The sequence below is a fragment of the Protopterus annectens genome, chromosome 6.part1 (assembly GCF_019279795.1).
Source record: "Protopterus annectens isolate FY-2018-M chromosome 6.part1, PAN1.0, whole genome shotgun sequence".
NCBI classification, from domain to species: Eukaryota; Metazoa; Chordata; order Ceratodontiformes; family Protopteridae; genus Protopterus; species Protopterus annectens.
The window spans coordinates 91,252,469-91,276,694 of NC_056738.1; positions in this window are offsets into that span (position 1 = coordinate 91,252,469).

A 24,226-nucleotide genomic window follows, 5' to 3' on the forward strand; every position below is an offset into this window, starting at 1 on the left:
GGTTTCGTTCAAGGTTCTTAGTTTCCTAATTTAAAAATCACAGAGTGAGAGCGGCTATACACACCAATCCAACCAAGCAACTAAGAAATAGTATAACCCGCTCTGATAACCACCACAAATCCGACACAATCCAAGCAGCTGGTGTAATAAATGAAAATTTTAATACAATAAAAACTTTAAAAACTGGTATAGCAATTTAGATTTAGCGCTTTCATCCACTACAAATGTGGACTTCATCAGAATGCCATACTACTTCATTACGTCATTAAAATAACCTTTCAAAAAAGTTTCCTAATTTAGGAAAGTCCCAGGAAGAAATAAATAATGCTTTTACCTACACTGTCCAATGCGTCACCAATCTAGTGATATCCATCAGTCCACAGAAGTCCAGTTTCACTGTCTTTTAATCCATATGCTTCTCTGAGGTTATCTTAGTCACAAAAAAGTGCAGGCTGACCCTTTCAGTGGAAAATGTAGCAATGATCAGTTTCTTCTTTTCCCAGGCTACAGCACTACTATATCTGACTATAAGAATCATCCTAGAGATACTAGGTTACATACTGTCTTTGATCGCCTTGGTCCTGTTGGTAAGGCTGCATAGGAGTACTACTAGGCAAGTGATCATGAGAACTATAAGATCTCTAGGCACATACATCCTCAAGCAGAGAAACACAGAAGTTCTCGCCACTCCATCAAGCACTCAATACCGCTTACCTCCTACATTGAGCAGGGCCCTCTATGATAAACATGGTGTAAATTTGTGTCTGCCCATCCAGTCATCAAGACCAGCCTTAAAGGTAGCCAAAGTAGTACTTTGACCTGTAGTTGGTTAGAAATCTAGGGGGCCTTTCTAACTGAGCAATATACTTGGATTTGTACACGCCAGAGGGGGCATTGTATTCAGTGATAGGTCTAGTAAGGGAAGAAAGCAGGAGTATGATGATGACTTTGAGTCATGAAGATTTTTCCTTGGTAATTAACTGGGCCAGATAGAATGGTTTTCTGACTGCGGTGGAAACATGATGATTGAATGAGAGTCATCCATATGAGTACAGAGGTCTCTCGTGACCTTCTCTGTTTGTAGAGAAGTACCATTTATAACATATGAGGTGGGAGCTGCTTTTTGTTAAATGCTACCACACAGTGCTTTTTTTGCATTAACTTTAGAGAGTTTTCAGTTTATTAGGTATGTGCACATTACAACCCTTGCTAGAGCTGTTTAATGTCAGTGGATGCTGGATAACATTACCCAGCTTGCTGTCATCTAGTGTCAAGAGTCCCAAATATTCTGTCCCAGCAGGAAATGATTCTGTCCTTCCAGATCTTAAACACCTATGACTTGCAGCTTGGAAGATAGAACTTTGATTCCACATTGTAAATGCTTCTTTTTAGAGGTCCTAAGTATCTTTTAAGAGACTAGGAAGTCCACCTATATAATATCCTGTTTGGAAAAAAATGTACTAGTTTCAGTTTGGTGTAGATCCAATGGCATTCAACCATTGCCCTGCTCTGGTACTACTTTAGTACCTTTCCCATATGCTATGATTTATAGTGATTTTTATAGTGATAGCAGTACAGCTATGGGGTCATATCCACCATACCTGTATAGGCTTAAGTGATGTGAAGTGCTGAACTGCAAAGGAGAGGTCTCCTTACTTCCTCCCCATGACTTCTGTTTGCTGTTTTGGGAGGATAATTTTTTTACTTCATATTTCCATCACCGTTTACATTAGCATCTCAGCACTGACCTGAGGATATTTTCCAGCCCACTTTGAGTCTCTGAGAGGCATACCTGTTAATGATCTTCCTACTTATAAAAATAACAAATCAAGAAAACAATAAATAACTGAAAATGGTGGAGCACCCTTTATATCATGAGTCCTGTTATAACCTATGACACTGGAATAGGTCAGACCTGTGCAAGGACATTAAAAAGTTGTGGAAGTCAGGCTGGATCAGAGCCATAGTTAGATTATTTGACCCCCTGAGCAGTTTTCCAGACTGACACCCTCCTTAATCCAAAATTGAGACCTTGGAAAAAAAATATCTCCAGTAGTTGTAACAAGGTCCTTGCTACAGTTACTAAATGCTGAGCTCCTAACTAACAGAATGCATGATGTATCAGCATTCATTCAGAAAGCTCTTGTAACATCAACACATTAAATGAATGCACATGGGACAGATACCTCCTTTGCCCCCACCCTCATTACAGCTCTCAGCTGGATGGTCAGACCTGTGTTATAATTTCCATATGTTATGATTAATACTGTAGCAGTGATTGTACCCAAACATCTATAGTTATGGCAAGCATACTGACAACTTTTTTTTTCATCCTTTTACATTTTGAGCAGTGAGAAGGGCTCTGTTATAAGCATTTGAGAGAAAATACATATTTCCCTTCTCCATTTTTATGCACTCTGGGTTTTATTGTTTTGCATTTTTGCATGTGAAAAATGTTATTTACCTCAGTAGTCACCATTTTTTAAATATTTTTGTGACTGAGCAGTTTTTTTTCATTATCTACAGTATTGGATAACTATCTGCTTTTTGTCAAATTTAAGCCTCCTATGCAGCTCCTTAATCAGCATTGTGTTATGCTGGAGTGGCTTAAACCTTTGAGATTCTTCAGTCATGCTTAACAAACTTAGCCATTCCCTGTAAAGAGGGGCTCTAGACATTACAATTCCTAAAGAGTGAAGTGAAGAATATGGTTTGTGGTCACATTCTGAATATTCAGCCCCCCAAATGCAGTGTCAGATTTTTAACTGTCTCCCTAAAAAAAAGTTGCCCACGTTTTCTCTTCAGGCTCAGTTACAGTTTAATTTTTAAATATGATAACTGTATTATGTTCAATTATGTACTTGCTAGAAGGGCTGTGTTCCATGATGTACTATGGGATTTAACATAACCCCATGATATATACAACCTTAACTACAAATACTTTCTGAACAATACACCGAAATATAAACATATAAAAACATGTTCCCTTCATTTAAAAATATATTTTCCTAATGTTCTTCCGCATAAAAAACATTTAATATTAATAACATCATTCAAACCCGGTACCTAGTCATTTCATAAACAAATTTGCCAACTAGACTATCTGCTCTCAATTTTTATAATTGCTCCCTTTTACGTCTAAATGTTTATATACAAGAACCACAAAAACGTTATACTTGCTTTCAGATATTTTAAAATGTATTTTAATTTTTCTGTTTAATAGCATATCTTTTATTCTTTTTTTTAAATCTGTTGATCATTCCTATATAAAAAATTATCACATCCTGAGCATTTTTCAGTATAAACTACAACAAAGAAATTAAACGTTAAGTGTCTATTTTATTTAAATTTTTTATCAAGATGTCCCACATCAGTATACAGCCCCTCATAAATAAAGATTTCCACACTTACATGTTCCATTAGCTTTAGATGTCAATATAGGAATTACTTTATTATTATCATGTTACAAAAACTATAAAAATTCTCACCTTTTTATATGTTAATACAGGTTGTCTCCCTATTGTTTCTGCAAGCTCGGTATTTCCCAGTAAAACTTTTAAGTTATTAATAGAATTTGTTTTTATTTCACAATCTACTCAAATCTCTTTACAAAAGGAACTATTCCTTCTTTCTTTCTCTCTCTCATTTGTAATTAACATGCATCCCTTATGTAATATGGGGTGAAAATCAGTCTCTCTCCTGACTTTTATTTCTTCAGCCTCATATAAAAACTTATAATCATAGCCCCTTTGGACAAAGTTTCTAATAATCTTTCAACTTCTACAGAAAATATTTCATTTTTTGTAATTAGCCTCTTGTTCTAATATTTTGCTTTCTGGAGATATTTTTTTATATAAATTCGGAAAAGTTACTTCCAAGATGTAAATAATTATTTACAAAAGTGTGATAGATAGATAGATAGATAGATAGATAGATAGATAGATAGATAGATAGACTGTTTTACTTTCACTCTTTTTATCAATTTTATCAAACTCTAGTTCAGTATTTAGGAATAATTACCTTACTACATCTTGACCCCTATAGAAAATGTAAAAAAAAATAATTTAATTGATGCAAATTCTAGACATTGTAATGCATTACCTTTCTGAATGGAAAAAAAAAAGATTGTCAACAAATATTTTATAAAATCTTACTTTCTGGAACTAAGAGTTTTTTTAAGAATATTTTCATTCCACCACTACAAAACTAAATTTGCAAATGCATAAGAAGCTGCAGCCACAATTTGGTGCTTCTTTTATTTGTCTAAAATATTTAAAACTAAATACCAAAACTATTATTCTCTAACACCAATTCTAATAATATACACAAAGTATTAATAATACTTGTTTCCAGTTGAGTGAAATGAGTTAAAATCAGTTCCTTCTCTGAAGGGAGTACAAGTAAACATCCATTTTATATCTAAAGTAAATAAAACAAATCATCCTCATCAACATTATAATTAAATATCTGGTCTAAAAACGTCCATGAATCCTTTGGATTACTCTTTACATTCTGAATTACTGATGGTAAAATATTTTCAATAAATAAATAAATGCCTCCAGTAACATCTTTGGTCCCAGATACAACAAGCCTAAGAGGAGGAGGAAAATTATCTTGATGTATTTTGGGAATTCTAAACAGTAGTCCCATTTTAGGTAATTGAACCACCATAAAATTATAAATAACTTGATCAATTTTACCCACCAGACAATAAATCAAGAAGAATACTTCAAATATATTTATATATTTTTAATATTATATAAAATAATCTATTCATATTAATTTAATAACACACCTTTTATTGCTTTAACATAATCTTCCTGATGCATAACGACTTACCCCCCCCCCCCCATCTGCCTTCATATACCAATTTTTTATCATTCTGTACAAGTTCTGCTTAGGCCTTTCTTTTACTTTCTGAAAATGTTGAAATATTTCTTTTTTAAATAATAAACAATGTTCTTCTCACAACAGTCATAAAAGGTCTGCATGGTTGCAATCAAAGGAGGATTTACATAGAAAGTTTCCACAAGTCACATTTCAGCAAATAAACATCTTTTAACAGATATTCCAAATTTAACTTTCTCACAAGTAATTTAAGCTTTGTCAAGGTTTGTGTTATACTGTGTTATATTGTGTAATTCTTACTAGGAATAAAGTTGAGACCTTAATTCAAAACTGGTATTTGTTCAGATGTAAAAACTTTATTAGTAAAATTGAAAATTAGATTCTCACCAGTGTAATCAGCACCATAGTTTTTATCAGCATGTATTCCGTCCATGCCCTGTCTATGCCCTCTTTCTTGGCTTCCTACTCCTCTCCGGCTGCAACTACTATTGGATGGGTTCTCTTGAGCTTATCTAAACACATACAAATTGATAAACTGTGCATAGATTCTAAAATATATTCTCAGACACAATAAATCATAGATATATTTCCAAAATTTTATGCAAAGGACTTAGTCTTCTCCACAAAGGGGCTGATAAGTTGTCCTAGTGACATCCAGGTTACCTCAGATATTGAAATCAAATTAGATTATATTGAAAATGAACTATGCAAACTGTATCTAAATAAAATACAGGGAGGAGATGGAATTAGTAATAATGACTTGGGAATACTTCAGTATGAACTTACAGTAGCATTATATCTGTTATCTACTAGGTTGTATAAATACAGAGAAATTCCTCATGATTAGAGACATGCACTTGTTAATCCTGCCTTTAAGTGAAAGAGAAGAATGACAAATCCAGAGCTATACAAACCCGTAAGTCTACTTTCATACTGTGGAAAAATAATGGAGAAGGTTTTGTTGGATAAATTGTCAGAACGGGAAAGGTTGGATCTTAAAACCATATATCAGCACATATATGTTAAAATAGATCTATTACCACCTTTAATGCAATGTTCTATAACAATATAATAGTTATGAATGAAAAGTTATGCTGTGATGCAATTTATATAGATTTAACTTCAGCATTTGATATGGTCATATACAAAACACTGATCAATAAATTAGAAGAATTAGGTATTGATGCACTCTTGACAAGATAGATAGATGCATGGCTTACTAATAGGACATGACAAGTATCATACAGCAGTTGGGGACAGGTGAAATTCTAGGTTACAGTTAAGATGCCCCACATAGGCTTATACTTGTTTAGATTGTAACTTTCAGATCTATCTTTTTCATTTGAGGTGTTCTACAGTCTATATACAGATTACTTGAAATGGGTAAGCTGATTATGTGTGTTACAGATAAGGCATGTCTGCAAAAAAACTTGACTAAATTGACCGTCTAAGCACAGGAAAATAATATACTGATAAGTATATCAAAAACTAAGTATACAAGATTTAGGAGACATAAATTGAAATGTGAATACTTAATACAGGACAAAGTGATTAAAACTGTAGCTTCATATAAGGATCTTGGTATATAGGTAGATCCAGATTTGAGTTTTTGTAATCATATCACCCAACTGGTTAGTAAAAGTTATAGTGCTATAGGTTGTATAAAAAAGATTTATAAAGTCTAGGAAATCAGGAATGATGAAGTCATTGTTTGATAATTATATTATACCCAAACTTGAGTATGGAATAACAATGTGGAAACATTATAAGAAAACAAGCATGAATAATCTGGAAAGAGTAAAGCAGAAATATACCAAGAGCATTCATGGAATTGAAAATTTAAGTTATTATGAAAGAATAAAATATCTGAACTTGTACAGTGTCTCATATAGATACTTAAGAAGAGACCTTATTCAGGTATATAGAGACAAATACCTCTGGAAATGTTTGTGGGGTACTTACATATTATCGCAACCACATTTTGAAGTCACCGTTATTCCTAAAGTTGTACCAAAAGTACTTTAGCCTGCAGTGGGAAGGGGTATCTAAACTCCAAAAAATGTTGCTATCACTTTGTTTGTGAAACAGGGAGAGGAAAAAAGGGCAAAACGTTCCTCCTCATGGGTATGGTCCTTTACCCATTACAGTACACTTATTATTTTAATGGGATGAACCATTTCAGGAGATGGGATAGTTCTTGCTGGTATAAGCTCTTCTAATGGCGTCTATATCATTTCATTGAAGCTTAATTCATTGACACATATTCACTGAAAGCTCACTTCACTGAAAACACATTTCACTGAAACTCATTTAGTTGAAAAGTATATATAGCCTATTCCCCACTGTTGTGTGATCCTGGAGTTAGTATATAAAGTAAGGGGTGTGTGGGGGGCGGGGAGTGAAGCCCCCGACATAAATTGGTTATATGTTGTCTTCTGGAAGAATTTTTTCATTACACTTGCAAGTATCCATCTATATGCTTTAAAATATTTGCAATATGTGGGGGGCTATGCTGCCCACACCCCCCTTACTTTATATACTAACTCCAGGATTGCACAACAGTAGGGAAAAGGCCATATATACCTTTCAATGAAATGAGTTTCAGTGAAATGGGTTTTTAGTGAAGTGAGCTTTCAGTGAATTGGGTTTTCATTGAAGTGAGCTTTCAGTGAATATGTGCCAATGAATTAAGCTTCAATGAAATGAGTTTTCAATGAAATGATATAGACCCTTCTAATGACAACTAACCCCAAGTACCCATAACAGATTAGCACAGTGAGTAATCTAAATACAAGTGAGGTATATACAAAAAGGGAGTTGGAATTCTGGTGAGATGTTAATGGGAGTATGGATTGTATTAGCATTCTATATACAAGGTAATTAGTAGGCTGAAGAATCGGGTACTAAGCTTGTTAGGTGTAACAAACCAAAAACCCAGTAAAATGTAATTGTCAGACACAATATAATTTTTTTTGAAAATGTTATCAACACACACATTACATATACTTACTACAGGTATTGTTTACAGTTCTAAACCGCATTTCTAAAACCAATAACTGCACGTAGTACTGATAACAGAGCTACGCATCTACTTAGCTAATTAAAAAGGACAGATTTAATTTTACATTGATTCGTTTTATTTTCTTTGTGCTTTGGAAAAGATTTTTATAAAAGGATGCATTTGTATGATTTCACCATGAAAGATCGACTATTGGGAAGCCTGTTCTTACTTTCCAAACAAAGTGCTAAACCAAACAGCAAATTACTCTTTTCCGTTCTTGTGTGTTAGTTATGCAGTCAAACATGGAAGTTTAACTAAAATGCATGCTCATTTAACATTTTCCTAACAAGCTTAGTACCTGATTCTTCACCTTGCCAATTTCATTGTGTATACAACGATAATATTGCTATCATTTGCATCTTCGTGTTCTAAAGAACACTTGCAGTTGCCGCAGAAATGTGGTTGCATTAATACGCAAGTACTGTTTGTGGTTATCAAAAGTAATAGAGAATCATCAGACAACCTATGCAGAAGATTTTATAGAATGAGAAATACACTAATTGGTTCTCTGAGAGAGTAGCTGATGCATGGAATAGACTACCAAATTACATTAAAGCAAGCAGTAGTTTAGATATTTTAAGAACAGCCTGCACACTTATTATGAGAACAACTGATTTGGTATATTGATAGGTCAGAAGGGCTTTATTTTCTGTACTTGAAATATTTGTATGTATGCATATATTGAAAATCTGTGTGCTGTATCTGTCTCTCTTGTAAATTCAAATACTCTGTCATTTGTATGTTACAAATCTGAGTGACCTCCTCACTGTCTGTTATGCTAGACTGTTCTCCAAAATATCAGTTGTATTCTCATTTGGCCCATTTAAAACAATTGCATACATCAGATGTCTACATTGATTAAGAGGGAGGGGATTAGGTTGTTGAGGTCATTGATGACCTTTCTGATTATGTAAACCAGTAGGAATCAGATAAACCATTTCATTAATATCCTGTTTGATCCTGTACAAGTTGTTTATTTTCTTTTTGCATTAATGGTCTTTTTTAACCTATCCACAATAAAAGCACATTCAAACTCTGCTGAAAAGGGTAAAAAAATTGTACCTTCAGTAATATTTTTTTCTAACTCAATAATTTCTACATTTAACCATGAAATTAAAGTTTTATTACATTCAACAATCATTCTTAATTCCAATTAAGTCATTAAAAAACTGTCAGTTCATGAAAAAACACATCATATCATCTCTACAAATTTTATTTGGAAAGTTGTTAATCAATAACTCTTTTATGGAAAAAAGTTTAAGAAATAAATTGGTGGAGATACAAATTATTATAAATAAAGGACTGGTATTTAAGTCTCTTCTCAAACAATTCAATATTACCTTTGGCCAAGAAAGGAAAATTACAATTGTTCATAAAGTTAATATTTTGCCCACCAGATGTGCCAAATGGGTTTTTTTCAGTATTAAAAAGTATGTAAAGAATACCTAGAAATGTTGTCATTTCTCATTGGAATATTTTCATGAGTTCCACCATTTTCTACAATGTAAAGAAACACTGGAAGAAGCAAAAGTGTTCCACACCCTATATTAGGATTCTCTGGCCATGGATCATCTAAAGAAGTGAGCATACAGACAAAGCACTTTTTCCAAGGGACATTATGAGATTTCAGAAGGAATTAAACAGATAAAACCTTAGATTTCCTGAAAAAGTTGTTCCCTAGTGAAACTTGTAAACAAGTTAAGTCACAAGTAGAAATGGTGTACACCATTGCTATGCTCTTTATTGGTCTTTCTACATAATGCCATGGATGGACCAGTGACGGTAGCAATGTCAATCATTACCACCATGAGGAGGTAAGCTTAGCTCAGGCTAACAGGATATGTGGAAAATTACGAATGTCCCCATATGATGAGCCTTGTTTATTCGAGGTGAAGTTGGAAAAGAATAAGCAAGAAGGCGACTGGGGTGATATTTATTGCTTCCCAAAGATCCTATAAGAAACCAGGAAAATCACTTTAGCAGAAACTCCTGCAGATATGGGGATTTTTCCAATGGGTTCCATCCTGCAGACACAGGTAGTCCACCAAACCAGGAGCCATGCAGCCCCACCTCTAGAAATTGATAGCAGAATTCATGAGCCCTTACCCAACTGTCCACTTCTAGAGGTATTCATGGGTGTGTATCCATGCACCTGCCCATCACCTGTGACAGATGGGTCAGAAATATGATAACCAGATGCTACTCCATTTGAAACCCCCCTTACCATTTTACCACTCCTTATAAAATGTCTTACCCTGATAGAAGATAGTTTTAGAAGTTGCCAACCTCTTAGAAAAAAGAGATGTCCAGGAGGGCCCACCAGACCAGAAAGTATCTGGTTTTACTCTGGATACTACATAGTCATAAAAGAGATATAGGACCCTAGGCCAGTACTGAATCTCAGTTGCTTAAATCAATTTGTAGGAAAATACAGCTTCTAGATGAATTCAGTGCAGTCAGTCCTTCTTCCCTTGCTTTCAGGAAGGAGACTAGATGTGCTGTTTAGATTCCCAGGATGCCTGTCTACATGTAAAAGTAGAAAAGGTGCCCAGGAGATTCCTTCACTTTCTGGGTGGGAGACCATTGTTACCAGTACAGAGCCCTGACCTTTGGTCTCTACAGCCTCCAGAGGGTTCTCCAAATGTATGGTGGTAGTGGCAACTCACTTGAGGCTGCCAGGAATCCAAGGATTCCCTTTCCTTGATGACCAGCTCATAGCTACCACCACAAGGCAGTGTCTCATGAGAACAAAGTGCTATTTACAAAACCTGTGCCTGATTTATGAATGATAAATAATACGGAAAAGTCACAGTTGGGGCCATAGCAAATGATAGTATTCACTGGCTACCAGCTGGACACCAGACTAAGATTAGCTAACCTTCCTAAGGAATGAATTCCACCAGTGTAGTCTATTGTAAAAACAGTTGCTATAACAACAGACTCCAATAGCTCTAGCAGTTCTGTGGATTCCAGGATTAATGAAGGCAACCCTGTTTATGCTCCCTCTAGCTAGATAATACTTATAATACATGACAGTGCAGTAGTCTCAACTGTATGACAGAATTAACCAGCCCAATTGGATTTCTAAAGCATGTTACAAACTTCTGCAGTGATGGCTGCATCAACCAAATTTAAGCAAGGTGTACCCTGTTTCTCCTCCATTTCCAACACTCACAGTACCTGCTCTGCATCTGCTCTTATTGGGGCCAGACAGTCCAAGGAGTGGGGCTTCATATAGATGTCATCCTATGCATAAACATCTTGGTCTTCCCAAACCTCTTTCCACAAGGTGTAGAAGCCATCCACTCTGAAAACATAGTGGTGGTGATGGTATAGTACATCATCAAACAAGGTGGAACCAGGTCATGTCTTCTCTGCCAGAAAGCAGTAAAGGTATGGGATAGGAATGGATGAGTCCTGTATTGTCTCCTCTATCTAAATGTTTTTTTGTCTGCCCTCATTGTGGGTCTGAGCCACAATATTTGGTCTCAGATGCTTCTCTAGTATGTGAGATCTCGCTCTCTCTCTGTCAGATCTTATTTGTATCTTTTAGCACCAGGTACAGTCCTCCAGTGCTCATCTTGATGAGTATAGGGTAAGTGAAGTTTCTAATTTTATTGTCACTGCTAGAACTTATTATAATAACTTGCTTCATATTTGATAATTGTTTGATTTTTTATTATTTTGGACTAGTTCATTCTTATAGAGCATTGCATAGATAACTTAGATATGTATGCATCTCTTTTCCTTTATATAGTCTCAGAGGCCTACATTAGCCTTTGCTAACAGGAAAAGTTAGATCTTTCATTATTTTCTCTATCTTATTACCAGGTCATTCCTTTCTACTTCACAACGAAAGCCAGATAAACAAAAGGATAGATTTAGCAGTTCTTGTGTTCGTGTTGCATTCCTTTCTACTTGTCTATCAGAAATGTTAGCCTCATCATTTCTTTAAATGAAATATCCCGTTGATTGGTTGGTTTTTAACATGTGTTGACTTGGTTTTTGTATTTTAAACCAATATATTTACATGGTGTTCATTTCTGATGAAGTTACCATATTACTGGTGACGAAAAGCATTCAAGTTGATAATAAATCTTTTTACGTTTAAAACTGCGTGCTACCTTGGATTCTAGGACCTGCATACTATCAGTTTGTCTCCTGTTGATTTCTGCTGACTTTCACATCAACCTGATGGTGAAGAGGACTTATTAGGAACCCAGTGTGGTAGAACCTATACAGCACAAGCCTGATGAGGTTCTGAAACTTCCCACAAACTGACTTTGTTGGAGTAGGAGCCCTCTAATTGATATCATTGTAGCTGTAGCAGCCATCAAGAAGGAGCTATCTGGAAGAGCTCCATGGTACATCCTGCTAATAGGGAGTGTAGGACAGTGGACCATTCTGGGGCATGGGCATACTCCTTGGAAACCTTTTCATTCAGGGTGTTGAACTGTGTCATGCACATGGAACAGCTCCAGAAGGATCTGGTGGAACAGAACTTAGACTCCCTCCAGAGATCTTCCACTGGACACCAGGAAACAGATGGAAGCCCAACTGTCTACTTTGTTATCTTTCACTAACCTGTATATGAGGCTAATCTATAATTTGGCTGATGGGGCAGCTGACACCAGTAAACCATATGGCCATCATGCCTGGCTGTGGTTTTGTAATTTTACAGACAACTATAAAGCAAAGGGGAGTAAATATTGTATTAAATGTGGAAGGTGTCATTTTTTATTTAACTTAAAAAATCCCTTTTCAATGTTCCTTACAATTGATCATGTTTGTTTGGCCTGAAGGTGAAAGTGACTTTGATGAAGAGCTGAAGAGCAGGCAAGAGGGTAAGATGTTGTCTTCCACTGGCATCCTCTTTGAATTCCCTCAAAGGTCCTCCTGGAACCAGAAAAGTATCAAAGGCTCTGGTTCAAGAAGTCCCAACAATCTTCCATCAACTCCTGTTCTGAGAGGGGCCCTCATAGCAGTGGAGGTCCTTTAATGGATACCAACCCAAAGGCAGAGAGGACTGCAAAACCAATGGATCCAATGTTGTTTATTTTTGTCTGAATCAATGTTTGCTTGTTGGATCCAACTGGATCAGAGCTCAACACTGAATCTGAAGCTCTTCAGTTCCAAGGCTCTGACTCCTCCCCTACCCATAATTCCTGAAGTTCACCTCAGTACCTCAGATCTTGTTTGCAGCCTAAAGTGTTTGGTTGCACTATTGAAGGCTCTTACATTTGTTTCCTTTTCAGTGATAATCTGGAAGTTGATAACTTCTTTTCTTTTTTTCTTTTCTTCTACTCATTCCCTTACAGAGAGAAATTATTTCTCCCTAGTGTGCTATAAGAGTATTAGGATTTTTAGATTGTTAGTGTGTTTATTATAGTGCTAGAGTGTATCTTTTTGTAGTGTTAGGATATTAAAAGATTATATAGTTAAGTGTGATGCTCTTCCTTACCTTAGGCATTTCATTAAGTTTTTCAGTAAGCTTTGTTATAGATACTCGTAGTTTAGAAATAGTAGATGGTCATAATGGTAGTAGTTCAGGCTTAGCCGTGTGTGTGTGTGTGTCTGTGTCTGTGTGTGTATGTTGTACGTTTAATAATGGCTGATGGTCAAGGCTTCAGAAGTGTACAGAGTGTGGGCACAAGTGTTGCCCCAAGACCTATACTCCCTGTGTGCATTGTTTAGGCATGGCTCACCTTGACTCACCAAGTCAGGAGTGCTCTTCTTTCAGTTCCATGTCTTGCAGACTCAAAGAGCAAAACTCATAGTATAGGGACTCCCGTACCAGACAAGGTCTGCCATTCCTTCTACTTCCTCTGCTGCCTCTTTCCACAGACCAAGTGTGATTATGTGAGGTATTGCCAGCTATGCCAGGAGAAGTAGTACAGTGGATGTGTCAAATATGCCAGCATAGCTAGCTGGAGTTTTGTAAAGAATTATATGTCATTTTTATATCAAACTGATTTGTACAGGTGCTTGTCTTGAAAATGTATTTGTAAAGTTGCTTGTGTTAGAAAATGTACCAAAGTTAGCTGGACAGAAAAGAAATAGACATGTATGTCAGACTGTATTGTAACTGTTGAAATGAATATATTGTAACAGAGGATAGTGGAAGAGAAGAGTTTAATCTCAGTTCAGCTAACTTTGAAAAAATAACCTGAAATTAAATTACTTGGTTTGGGCCATAAAGATTGTACCTTACGGTTCTGATTACAGCCAGAGATGAAATGTCTGTGAAAACCAGGACTAGGAATCCTACTGCATTGTCCTTAGGGGTGAACTAATTGCTAACCTGGAAGGGTGAAAGTTTTGAAATGGTTTTATAGCTTCCAGATGCTATGACGTCTCAGCAACACTCTAGCTGTATGTATTGTAACACATATGTGCTAGTATCTGGTTCAGTTTCTAGTAAAGGGGGTAGTGTCGAAACCAGAGTCAGATGACCAGATACATGTGATGTCATTCTGTAATCCAGCACTGAAATGCTGTTTTAATACTAGATGAGACAGAAGTCTCAGGGCAGTTTGTTTTTGAAACCTGACCAAGAAGGAAGACCACTCAACCACTTAAGTAAGCAGTGAATAGTAATTCTTTAGATCAGTCAGGGAAATATAGTGATATTAGTTAAGTACTGTTTTTATGTATCTCTATGAATCTAATCATCTGTGTTATTTTTAATATTTCCTGTGACTGAAACTCTGGTGTTTATTATAAATAGATATTTAGTATTTTCGTGTTCTTTTATTATTTATTATTAAATATATTTAAGCTTTTCATTATGACTGGTCTTTTAGAGAATATTTTACGCTTTGAGAGTACTTATATTTATTTGGTGACACTGTGGCTGCTCATGAAAGCCTTGCTGCATTGGTCAAACACTACCATTTGAATTAGTATTCATTTTACTCAGTATAATTGTGTACCCTTGTAAGAGCCTTAGAGTAGCTGGCTTTGGAGTGTTCTGGTGGCAATACCTACCTTATAGTTTGGGCAGAGGGGCATACCTGGTAAATTTGTGTCAGCCTTTACCAGGTGTCTGTGTGTGTGTGAAAATCAAATCTCAAAGAGTGTATGTGTCAGCTACTTGGGGCAGGGATACAGAGCACTGGCTTCACAGAGAAGATGGTGTTGAGCTTTGCTTGGAACACTCAGCTGAGGGCTCAACTCTACAACTGTGTTAGTGGGGAGTCTTACTGGGGGCCTGGAGAGAAAGAGAGGGAAACCCAGGCCCTGGACTGAGTGTGTTTCTTGGGTGCTCTTCAGGGAAATTGAGCTTGGTACAGAGAGCTGCATCTGGAAATAGTGTGTACATTTATTTTTGTTCCAAGTGAACTTCCCTGTCCAGAGTAAATGGTGAGGATTAAGGCTCCTTGATTCCTGTCCCAGAGCAGGGACATCACACCAAGGATAAGAAGTTCAAGGAGGAAACAGACAAGGACAAAGATAAGGAGCTTGAGAAAACTAAACTAGACAAAGCTAAAGAGAAGTCAAAAGAAAAGATAGGAAAAAATTGGACTCGTAGAAGTCCCACAAATGTTCTCCGGATCTGACAGTAACTTTGGCATCAGATCCCAAAGTGCCAAGACATTCAGAGCTGACAGTTTCTCAACTCTGTATATTTTCTGCTCAGCCCAGATTCTACTCAGACCCAGAAAGTCCCAAACTGCATTCACCTATCCTTTAGGAGAGAAGATATTCTAGACCACCATCTGTGGCATTGTTGTCCTGGTTATCAGGAAGTCTGATTGAACAGGACATTGACAGAATGATGAGAAAGTTCCTTAGGATGCTGATACAACTCAAGGTTCTCTTGGTGCTGTCTTCTGGGAACATATAGAGTGCTGGACCAGCTAATCCCTCTTGTATCTTTTCTGGAATTAGTGCGTCCTTTGACATCAGTTGCCTCTGACCCGATCTGTCCCAGAGTGCCTTTGCTGGAGCTGGTAGGTCAAGTGACTTCGACTCTGATGAGTTCCTTTCTTCTTTTTTCATTGGGTCTGACATGTTCAAATCAAGAAGCGTCTCAGGGTTGAAGGTTTGGTGCCATAACTCCAGGGATTGTTTTACTCAGATGCTTTTGGAGCCATATCTTCCCTTCAGTGCATCAGACTTGACAGCTTAGCACTGATATCTGCCTCAGGGTCATGGCACCTCAATTCAGAAGTTTCCTTTCTGTCCATGGACAGAAGGGCGCTGGCATCCTTGGCCTTCAAGGCTTTTGAGCAGGTCCTGTCAATGCTGAGGGAAAAGGTGCTTTCATGCAGGTCAGCTCTATCTGAACTCCAACTAGAATTAGCTTCTGCTTCTCATCCTTCTGTCAAACAGGTACAGACAGGTTCACAGGCTTCCCAGGCAACCTGCTATATAAGCTCCCGCTCTGATTCAGAACCATCTGAGCTTCCCCACAGATGTTTCTCAGAAAACAGACATGCAAACAGAAGCACTTAGACTCTTCCTGAGTGTTCATCACTGAGGACACAGATTTGGATGACGACAAAGGCTCCCTAAATCCCCCACTAAAGACATCACTTTTAATGAGGTCCTTGAATTGATGAAACAGAGATGGGGATTTTCTACAGACAGTCCATCTCCAGATGAGTTTATGTTCCCAGAAGCCTTAATTCTGGCTCATCTTTATCCTGGGTAGTACCACCTGTTGATCTACTCATTGATTTGATGTCTCATTGGGCATGGAGAAACCCTGATGTGGTAAAGCCCATTCCTAAGAAATCCAACAGGATTCTGTCAGCACCTGCAGAAAGGAAACATTTGAGCAACAGCCAACAGGTGGATGTGGTGGTTCTAGCAGCAACCACATAGAAGGAATTGTCTGAAGAAAGTTCTTCAGTCCATTCCCCTAATGTGGATCTAGGGATATGAACCATATTTGGAAACAAATATATGCTTCAGTGACCTTTGCACTCAGGCTACTGAATTATATAGCTCATGTCACCAGATTTCAGAGAGACTTCACCAAGGAGATATCCAAGTGTCTATTCTGTATTTTTCCTGCAGATGTTCAAAAGACAGTGGACTCCCAGCTTTCTGTCCTCCAGTCTACCTCCAATATAGCTATGTGACTGCTTTCCTGTGCAGCTGATGGCATGGAAAGGGCAGCAGGCACCAGCATTACCATTTGTCAGCATGCCTGGCGATATCTATATGACTTTGCAGAAAACTTCAGGATATCTTTCATCAATGTCCTCTTTGATGGATACACCCAATTTGGTCCTAAAGTAAAGCAAATACTGACAAGAGGTCAACAGGATGGTAGGCATTCACTTCTCCATGCCACAGAGATCCTACTCTAAGAGTCAGTGGGCTTGGCAGAAGATGTGGTTTAGAAAGTCACAGAATTCTTACCAAAAAATTACTGGTGATAGACCCCCTCAAGGCAGAGGAAGAAATATCAATAATGGACATCGCCCTAGAGCCAGAGGTGGACTGCATAACTAGGGCTTTTGGAGTCCATTTACCAAAAAGCCCTTTCAGCACCCCTGAAGGGTTGCCTGACTGTTACACTCTGTAGATAGGCAAAGTGTGCTTATTTTTGCACCTACAAGCCTGTGAAACATAATCACAGATTCTTGGGTGCTAACCATAATTTCCTGAGGTTATGTTTTACCATTTTCATTTCCCCAAGTCAAAAAGAAGAAAGCTCGCAATGTTAGACCCAGTTAATGGGAACTTTCAGTGGGAGAAGATTCCAAGTTGTAGAAAAATGAGTCATCCAGCCAGTCCCCGAAGACCAGCTAGAATCCAGAGTCTACTCGAGGTTCTTTTTAGTACCTAAGCAAACAGGGGACCTCAGACCCATTCTGGACCTGAGCTATTTAAATCAGTATGTCAAGCAGACAAAATTACAGATGGTCACATTTCAGTCCATTTTCCCTCTCCTGAGGTAGGACGATTGGCTGTTCTCCATAGATCTCAAGAACGCATATTATCATGTGAAGATGGAAAAGACTTTGAGGAGATTTCTCCATTTCTGTCTGGGAGCCAGTCATTATCAGTTCAGAGCCCTGCCATGAGGTCTCATCATAGCCACCAGGCTGTTCACCAAGGTTATTGCAGCAGTGGCAGTGTGTCTGCTGCTACTAAGGATCCATGTTTTTCCATATCTCGATGATTGGCTCCTGACCACTACAACCAGCAACCTATTATTGCACCATCAGGACCTTTTGCTCTGGTGGATGCAGGATCTAGGGATTATTATCAGTCTAACCAAAATCCAGCTTATTCCATCTCTACAGATGGAGTTTATCAAATGCCACCTGGACACAAGTTTTCAGATCGCCCAACTTCCAAACTCCAGGATGCTTTCCATCTGTATCACTGTAACTCACTCCTACCCACCAGCAAGGCTAATTCTTTACCTATTGGGCCTAATGGCTTCCATGTTTTTCATGGTTTTTGGCCAGATTTTACTTTGGGTCCTTCAGTGGACCTTTGCAATACAATGCTCCCAAATGTATCACCTGCTTCATGCCAAAATAAGGCTTACTCAAATCTCCAGGCAACACATATCTCGGTGGATAACGTCTCACTCTGTAGTCAACAGGCATCCATTGCTTACAGAGTCCTCTGTGGCAGTAGTGACAACGGACGCTTCTCTTCTGTCCTACCTAAACAACAAGTGCAGTTACTATGCCCTGACCCCCCCCCCCACAGGGACATTCATCGAGGGATGCTCTAGTCCATAATTTGCCTCCAGATCTCATATATGCTTTTCCTCATTGCCTTTAATGAACAAGTTCATACAGAAAGCAAGAATATGCAAGGCTAAGGTGATCCTCATTGCCCATTTCTGGCCTCGTTAAACATGGTTTCTCTTCCTGTGGCCTCTTCTAGTGCATCTTCTATTGATGCTAGATCACCATTCAGATATAGTAACACACCCGGCCAGATTACCTCCTTGGGACCAAAAAGTCCTGAAGTTAACCACTTGGTTCCTCCAGTTGTAACTTTAGCCAGGATCTTATCAGTCCCAAAAATGGTGACTGTGAAAGTATGCCACAGCAAATGGAAGAGCTTTTTTCCATTTGGGCTACATCCAAGGGCTTAGATCCATTTTCAGCTCCCATTCCTTCCATTTTAGAATTCTTACCAGTACTTTTTCAAAGCAGCTCCATTTACTTAACATCAAAGTAGAGATGGCAGCTATCTCTAGCTCCTATATAGGCCAGAAGGACAGCTCTCTAGCCTCTTTGAGAATTTCTAAAGCTTCCTGAAAGGAACCTTTCTTCTTTGGCCCCATATCAGAGATCCAGTACCCCCCTTGGAATATTACTATCATGTTACAAGCATTGACTCAGCCTCCAGTTGAGCTAGCAGCATTAGTAGACTTAAAATTCCCTCTCTTGGGAAATGATTGTTATGGTGGTAGTCACTTCAGCTGAATGGATTTTAGAGATGCAAGCTTTTTTCCTGAAAACCATCTTATTTGTTTTTTCAGAAGGACAAGGTTTCCTTAAGGACTAATGCATCCTTCCTTCCTAAGGTGGCATCTGAAGCTAATCTAAATCATTCAATAAATCTAATAGTCTTTTTTACAAGATTTTCAAACAACGGTGAATACATGCTAGTTATATTTTATTTCCATAGAACTAAATCTTTCAAAAAAAAGTCAAATCAATTGTTCATGGCATTTTCTAAGCTTAAACTGGGCAAAGCAGTCGCTAAAGTTACTCTGTCTAGATGGTTATCTGAATGCATTTCCTTTGTGTACAATAAAAAAGGGATTGCATCTACAATCTAAACCTAAGGCTCATTCCACAAGGCAGTGGTCACACACACACACTGTATATAAAATGTGTACACACCCTTGTTAAAATGCCAGGTTTTTGTGGTATAAAAAAATGAGACCACAATAAATATTTTCAAAACTTTTCCCACCTTTAATGTAACCTATAACCTGTACAATTCAATTGAAAAACAAACAAATCTGTTAGGGGAAAATATAAAAAATAAAAAACGTACAATAAGCTTGTTACATAAGTGTGCACACCCTTAAACTAATACTTTGTTGAAGCACCTTTTGATATAAATGCAGCTTTCAGTCTTCGTGGGTAGGAGTCTATCAGCATGGCACATCTTGACTTGGCAATGTTTGCCCACTGTTCCTTGCAAAAGTGCTCCAAATCTATCACATTGCAAGGACATCTCTTGTGCACAGCCCTCTTCAGGTCATTCCACAGATTTTCTAGTGGATTTAGGTCTGGGCTCTGGCTGAGCCATTCCAAAACTTTAATTTTCTTCTGGTAAAGCCATTGTTTTGTTGATTTGGAGATATGCTTGGGGTTGTTGTCATGTTGAAAGCTGAAATTCCTCTTCATCTTCAGCTTTCTAGCAGACATCTGAAGGTTTTGGGCCAAAAGTGACCGGTATTTGGAACTGTTCATAATTCCCTCCACCTTGACTAAAGCCCCAGTTCCAACTGAAGAAAAACAACCCGGAAGCATGATACTGCCACCACCATGCTTCACTGTGGGGATGGTGTTCTTTTGGTGATGCAAAGTGTTGTTTTTGTGCTAAACATACTTTTTGGAATTGTGGCCAAAAAGTTCAACCTTGGTTTCATCAGACCATAACACATTTTACATTGATGTATTGTTTGGCAATTTTTAGCCAGGGCTGGATGTTTTTCTGTGTAAGAAAAGGCTTCTGTCTTGCAACCCTACCCCATAGTCCAGACATATGGAGAATACGGGAGATTGTTGTCACATGTTGTACACAACCAGTACTTGTCAGAAATTCCTACAGCTCCCTCATTGTTGCTGTAGATCTCTTGACAGCCTCCCTGACCAGTTTTCGTCTTGTCTTTTCATCAATTTTGGAAGGACATCCAGTCCTTTGCAATGTCACTGTTCCATATTTTCTCCACTTTTTGCTGACTGCCTTCACTGTTCCATGGTATATCCAATGCTGTGGAAATTTTTTTTCTACCCTTCTCCTGATTGATACTTTTCAACAATGAGATCCCTTTGATGCTTTCTGCGAACCATGGCTTTTGCTGTAGCAGGTAATTGAGTAAATGTCAGGAAAATCCTACTAGGACAGCTGAACTTTATTTGGGGTTAATCAGAGTCTCTTTAATTGATGGCAGGTGTGTACCCAAGAAGACTGAATGGTGTAATTAAATCAAAAGGTGCTTCATTGAAGTATTATTTTAATGGTGTGCACACTTATGCAACCAACGTATTGTAGTTTTTTTTTTTTATATTTTTTCCCATAACAGATTTGTTTGTTTTTCAAGTGAATTGTACAGGTTATATGTCACATTAAAGGTGGAAAAGGTTTTGAAATGATTTATTATGGTCTCATTTTTTTATATCACAAAAACCGGGCATTTTAACAGGGGTGTGTACACTTTATTTATGCACTGTGTGTGTGTGTGTGTGTGTGTGTATATATATATATATATATATATATATATATATATATATATATATATATTTATATAGTGGATGAACAATCCAGATCACATTCCTGTTTTGGCTTCCTTGATACCACCAGGTCTATATGCTTGAGAATGTGTTCCATAGTTGAATCAGATGAAAACAGACCACATTGGACATGTAAGTTATGTACTTAGCATAACAATAGATATATGTTTTCTGATTTTCATTCAGTTCAGCATCCCTCCCACCTGTCCCCTGCCACATTGGCAAAAATAGGACTCCAATGACTAGGTCAACTTTGGCATACCCTGTTTGAGAGCAGTCATTAGGGCCAGTTTAGTTAGACAAGAAAAAGAAATAGGTGAACACACAGTCAGTGGTAAAATCCAAGAAACTACTTGTAATAAAAAAACAGACTAATGAAATCAGAGGTATGATAAAGATCACTTTTAATATAAAATCCAGACCACAGAGCTTTCAGGACAAAGTCTCTTCATCAATGTGTAATAAAAAAAACAATTAAATTATGCTGAAATTTATACTAAAACAAATGACACAGCAAACCAATCACGTAACGTACTTAATCGAAAAAACTTTTCACATAAATTTAAATAAACCGTTTAGGTATAGTCTAGCTGTATAACAATAATATAGCTATCTAACAACACAAATTACTTATTTCATACTCAAAACTGATTTAAAATGAAGAATGATAGATATTCCAATAAGTTTTAAACTACAAACTTAAATAGCAAATAATTTTAGGCTTCAGGCTTCGGTGACCAATCCTAAAAAGAGAATAAAATCTCAGTACTTAATGTGCCTGAACTGAATGTAAAATAAGTAATTTTATTGTTAGATAGCTATTTTATTGTTAGATAGCTTTACTATATCTGAATGGTTTATCATATCTCTGGTTTTGTCTGTTTTTTATTACAAGTGGTTTGTTGGATTTTACTGTTGACTATGTTTGTGTGTTCACCTGTTTCTTTTTCTTGTCTAATTTTACTCTCCTTTTTTGAGTCAGAGATGCAGCTGGAGTTTTAAACTTATTTAACATGACACAGCCTTTTGTTCGTGAAACTCAGATGGATTTGAATTCCACAATGAGGTTGTATCATTAGTTTTGAGACATTATGACTGTACATTCGAATCCTCTGCCTAGGAATATTAATTAATTGAATGTTACTGTTGCCAATAACAATTTTGCATGAGATAATACATTTCTACAGCAGATACATGTCTTAGAAAAGAAGGCACAGACATATAAACGATTGCAGTGGTAGAGGCTAAGTTTCCAAGCCTATTTAGAACTCGGCATTGTACCAAGAGGTCTGAGGATCTTGAAAATGCCTACCTACGATAACCTGTGCCCTGTCTTACTTAAAAAATGACAACAGCTACATTTAAAACTTAGTGATGACTATATATCACTTAGAAACCAATTTTTCTCTGATATAAAGATTTACAATCAGAGATTGTTGCCATTGAAAATCATATTTCTGTTATGCCATGCTTTAAAGAATTTCTTGAGCTTTATAATGACATGTCAAAATGCCTGAGTATGTTTTAGCAGCATCTACAACAGACCAAGACGTGTAAGATACATCAAGATGTGAATGACTTTAAGAGAGGAAACATTTTTTTCATGGCCTAGAGAAACAACTAACTTCCTCCATGAGTCTAATGCCAGAGGCTCGATGTATGAAATTGATGTCATTACTATGCCTGATCCGTTAAATGATAGATCTACTGAGCAATCACGGCAGCTCTCAGAACCACCTATTCTTATGCAGGCTGCGGCTGGTTCCAACAGTCAGAGAAGTGTGGAGCCAGAAATGAGACATTATTGGTGATGACTTTCACTACCAAGAAACTGTTCTCAAATTGAATTTACCAGAAAAAATAGAGACAAGAAGAAAAGGGTCGTAAAGGGGGAGAACAAGAAGAAAAAGAAGCAAAGACAGAAGACATTAAAATGGTCCTGAGACCCACAATCATTCAATGAACAGGAATTAAACAATGATAAAGCCATTGTTAATGTATCCAGTTTAGAACTGTCCTGTACAGATTGTTCATTGCTGAGAAAGGGACTACAATTTATTCCTACAAAAAGTGATTCGATTGTTGATGCACTAATAGATTTAAAACTTTTTACGAGGAATCTTAATTTAAACCTTATATTTAAAGATGGTGTTTGTGTTAATAATACCATGAAGAGGTCGAGTACTTTTGTACTAGTGAGTACACCAGTCATTACTGCATTTCATGATATATGTGAGAAGCAATTATGTGATTTTTATACACAACCCAAATATAATAAAAAATTAACTAAGGATGAGTTTGAGTTATTAATGAAGTTACAGAATAATTTTGATATTATCATCAAACCAGCAGATAAAGGAGGGGTGATTGTTATCTTAGATAAATAAAGTATTTGCACTATATGAATGAGTTTTTAAGTGATGAGACCACTTTCAAAAAATTAATGCTGATGCTCTTAATAGTATTATATAAAGTTAACTCTTTGGTATATGAGTTAAAGTTGCTTAATGACATCACTTTAGAAATTTTTAATTTTTTTAATGTTTCACACCCTATAACACCTTTTCTCTGTGGCTTACCGAGGATATATAAGACTTTAGAGTGTCCCCCAATGAGACCAATTGTATCTGGTCAAGGATGGATTACTGAACTAATCTCTCTGTATCTTGAGAAGTTATTAAGTCCTTTTCTGAATAAGTTACAAAGCTACATCAAAGATACTGGTGATTTCTTAGATAAATTATATGAATGGTTTGCAAATTATCCCAGTGCTGAATTTATATTTGTTACATTAGATATAAATTAATTGCTTACAGTGATCCCACATTCTTATGGGACTCAAGCTGTTAGAGACATTTTTGGT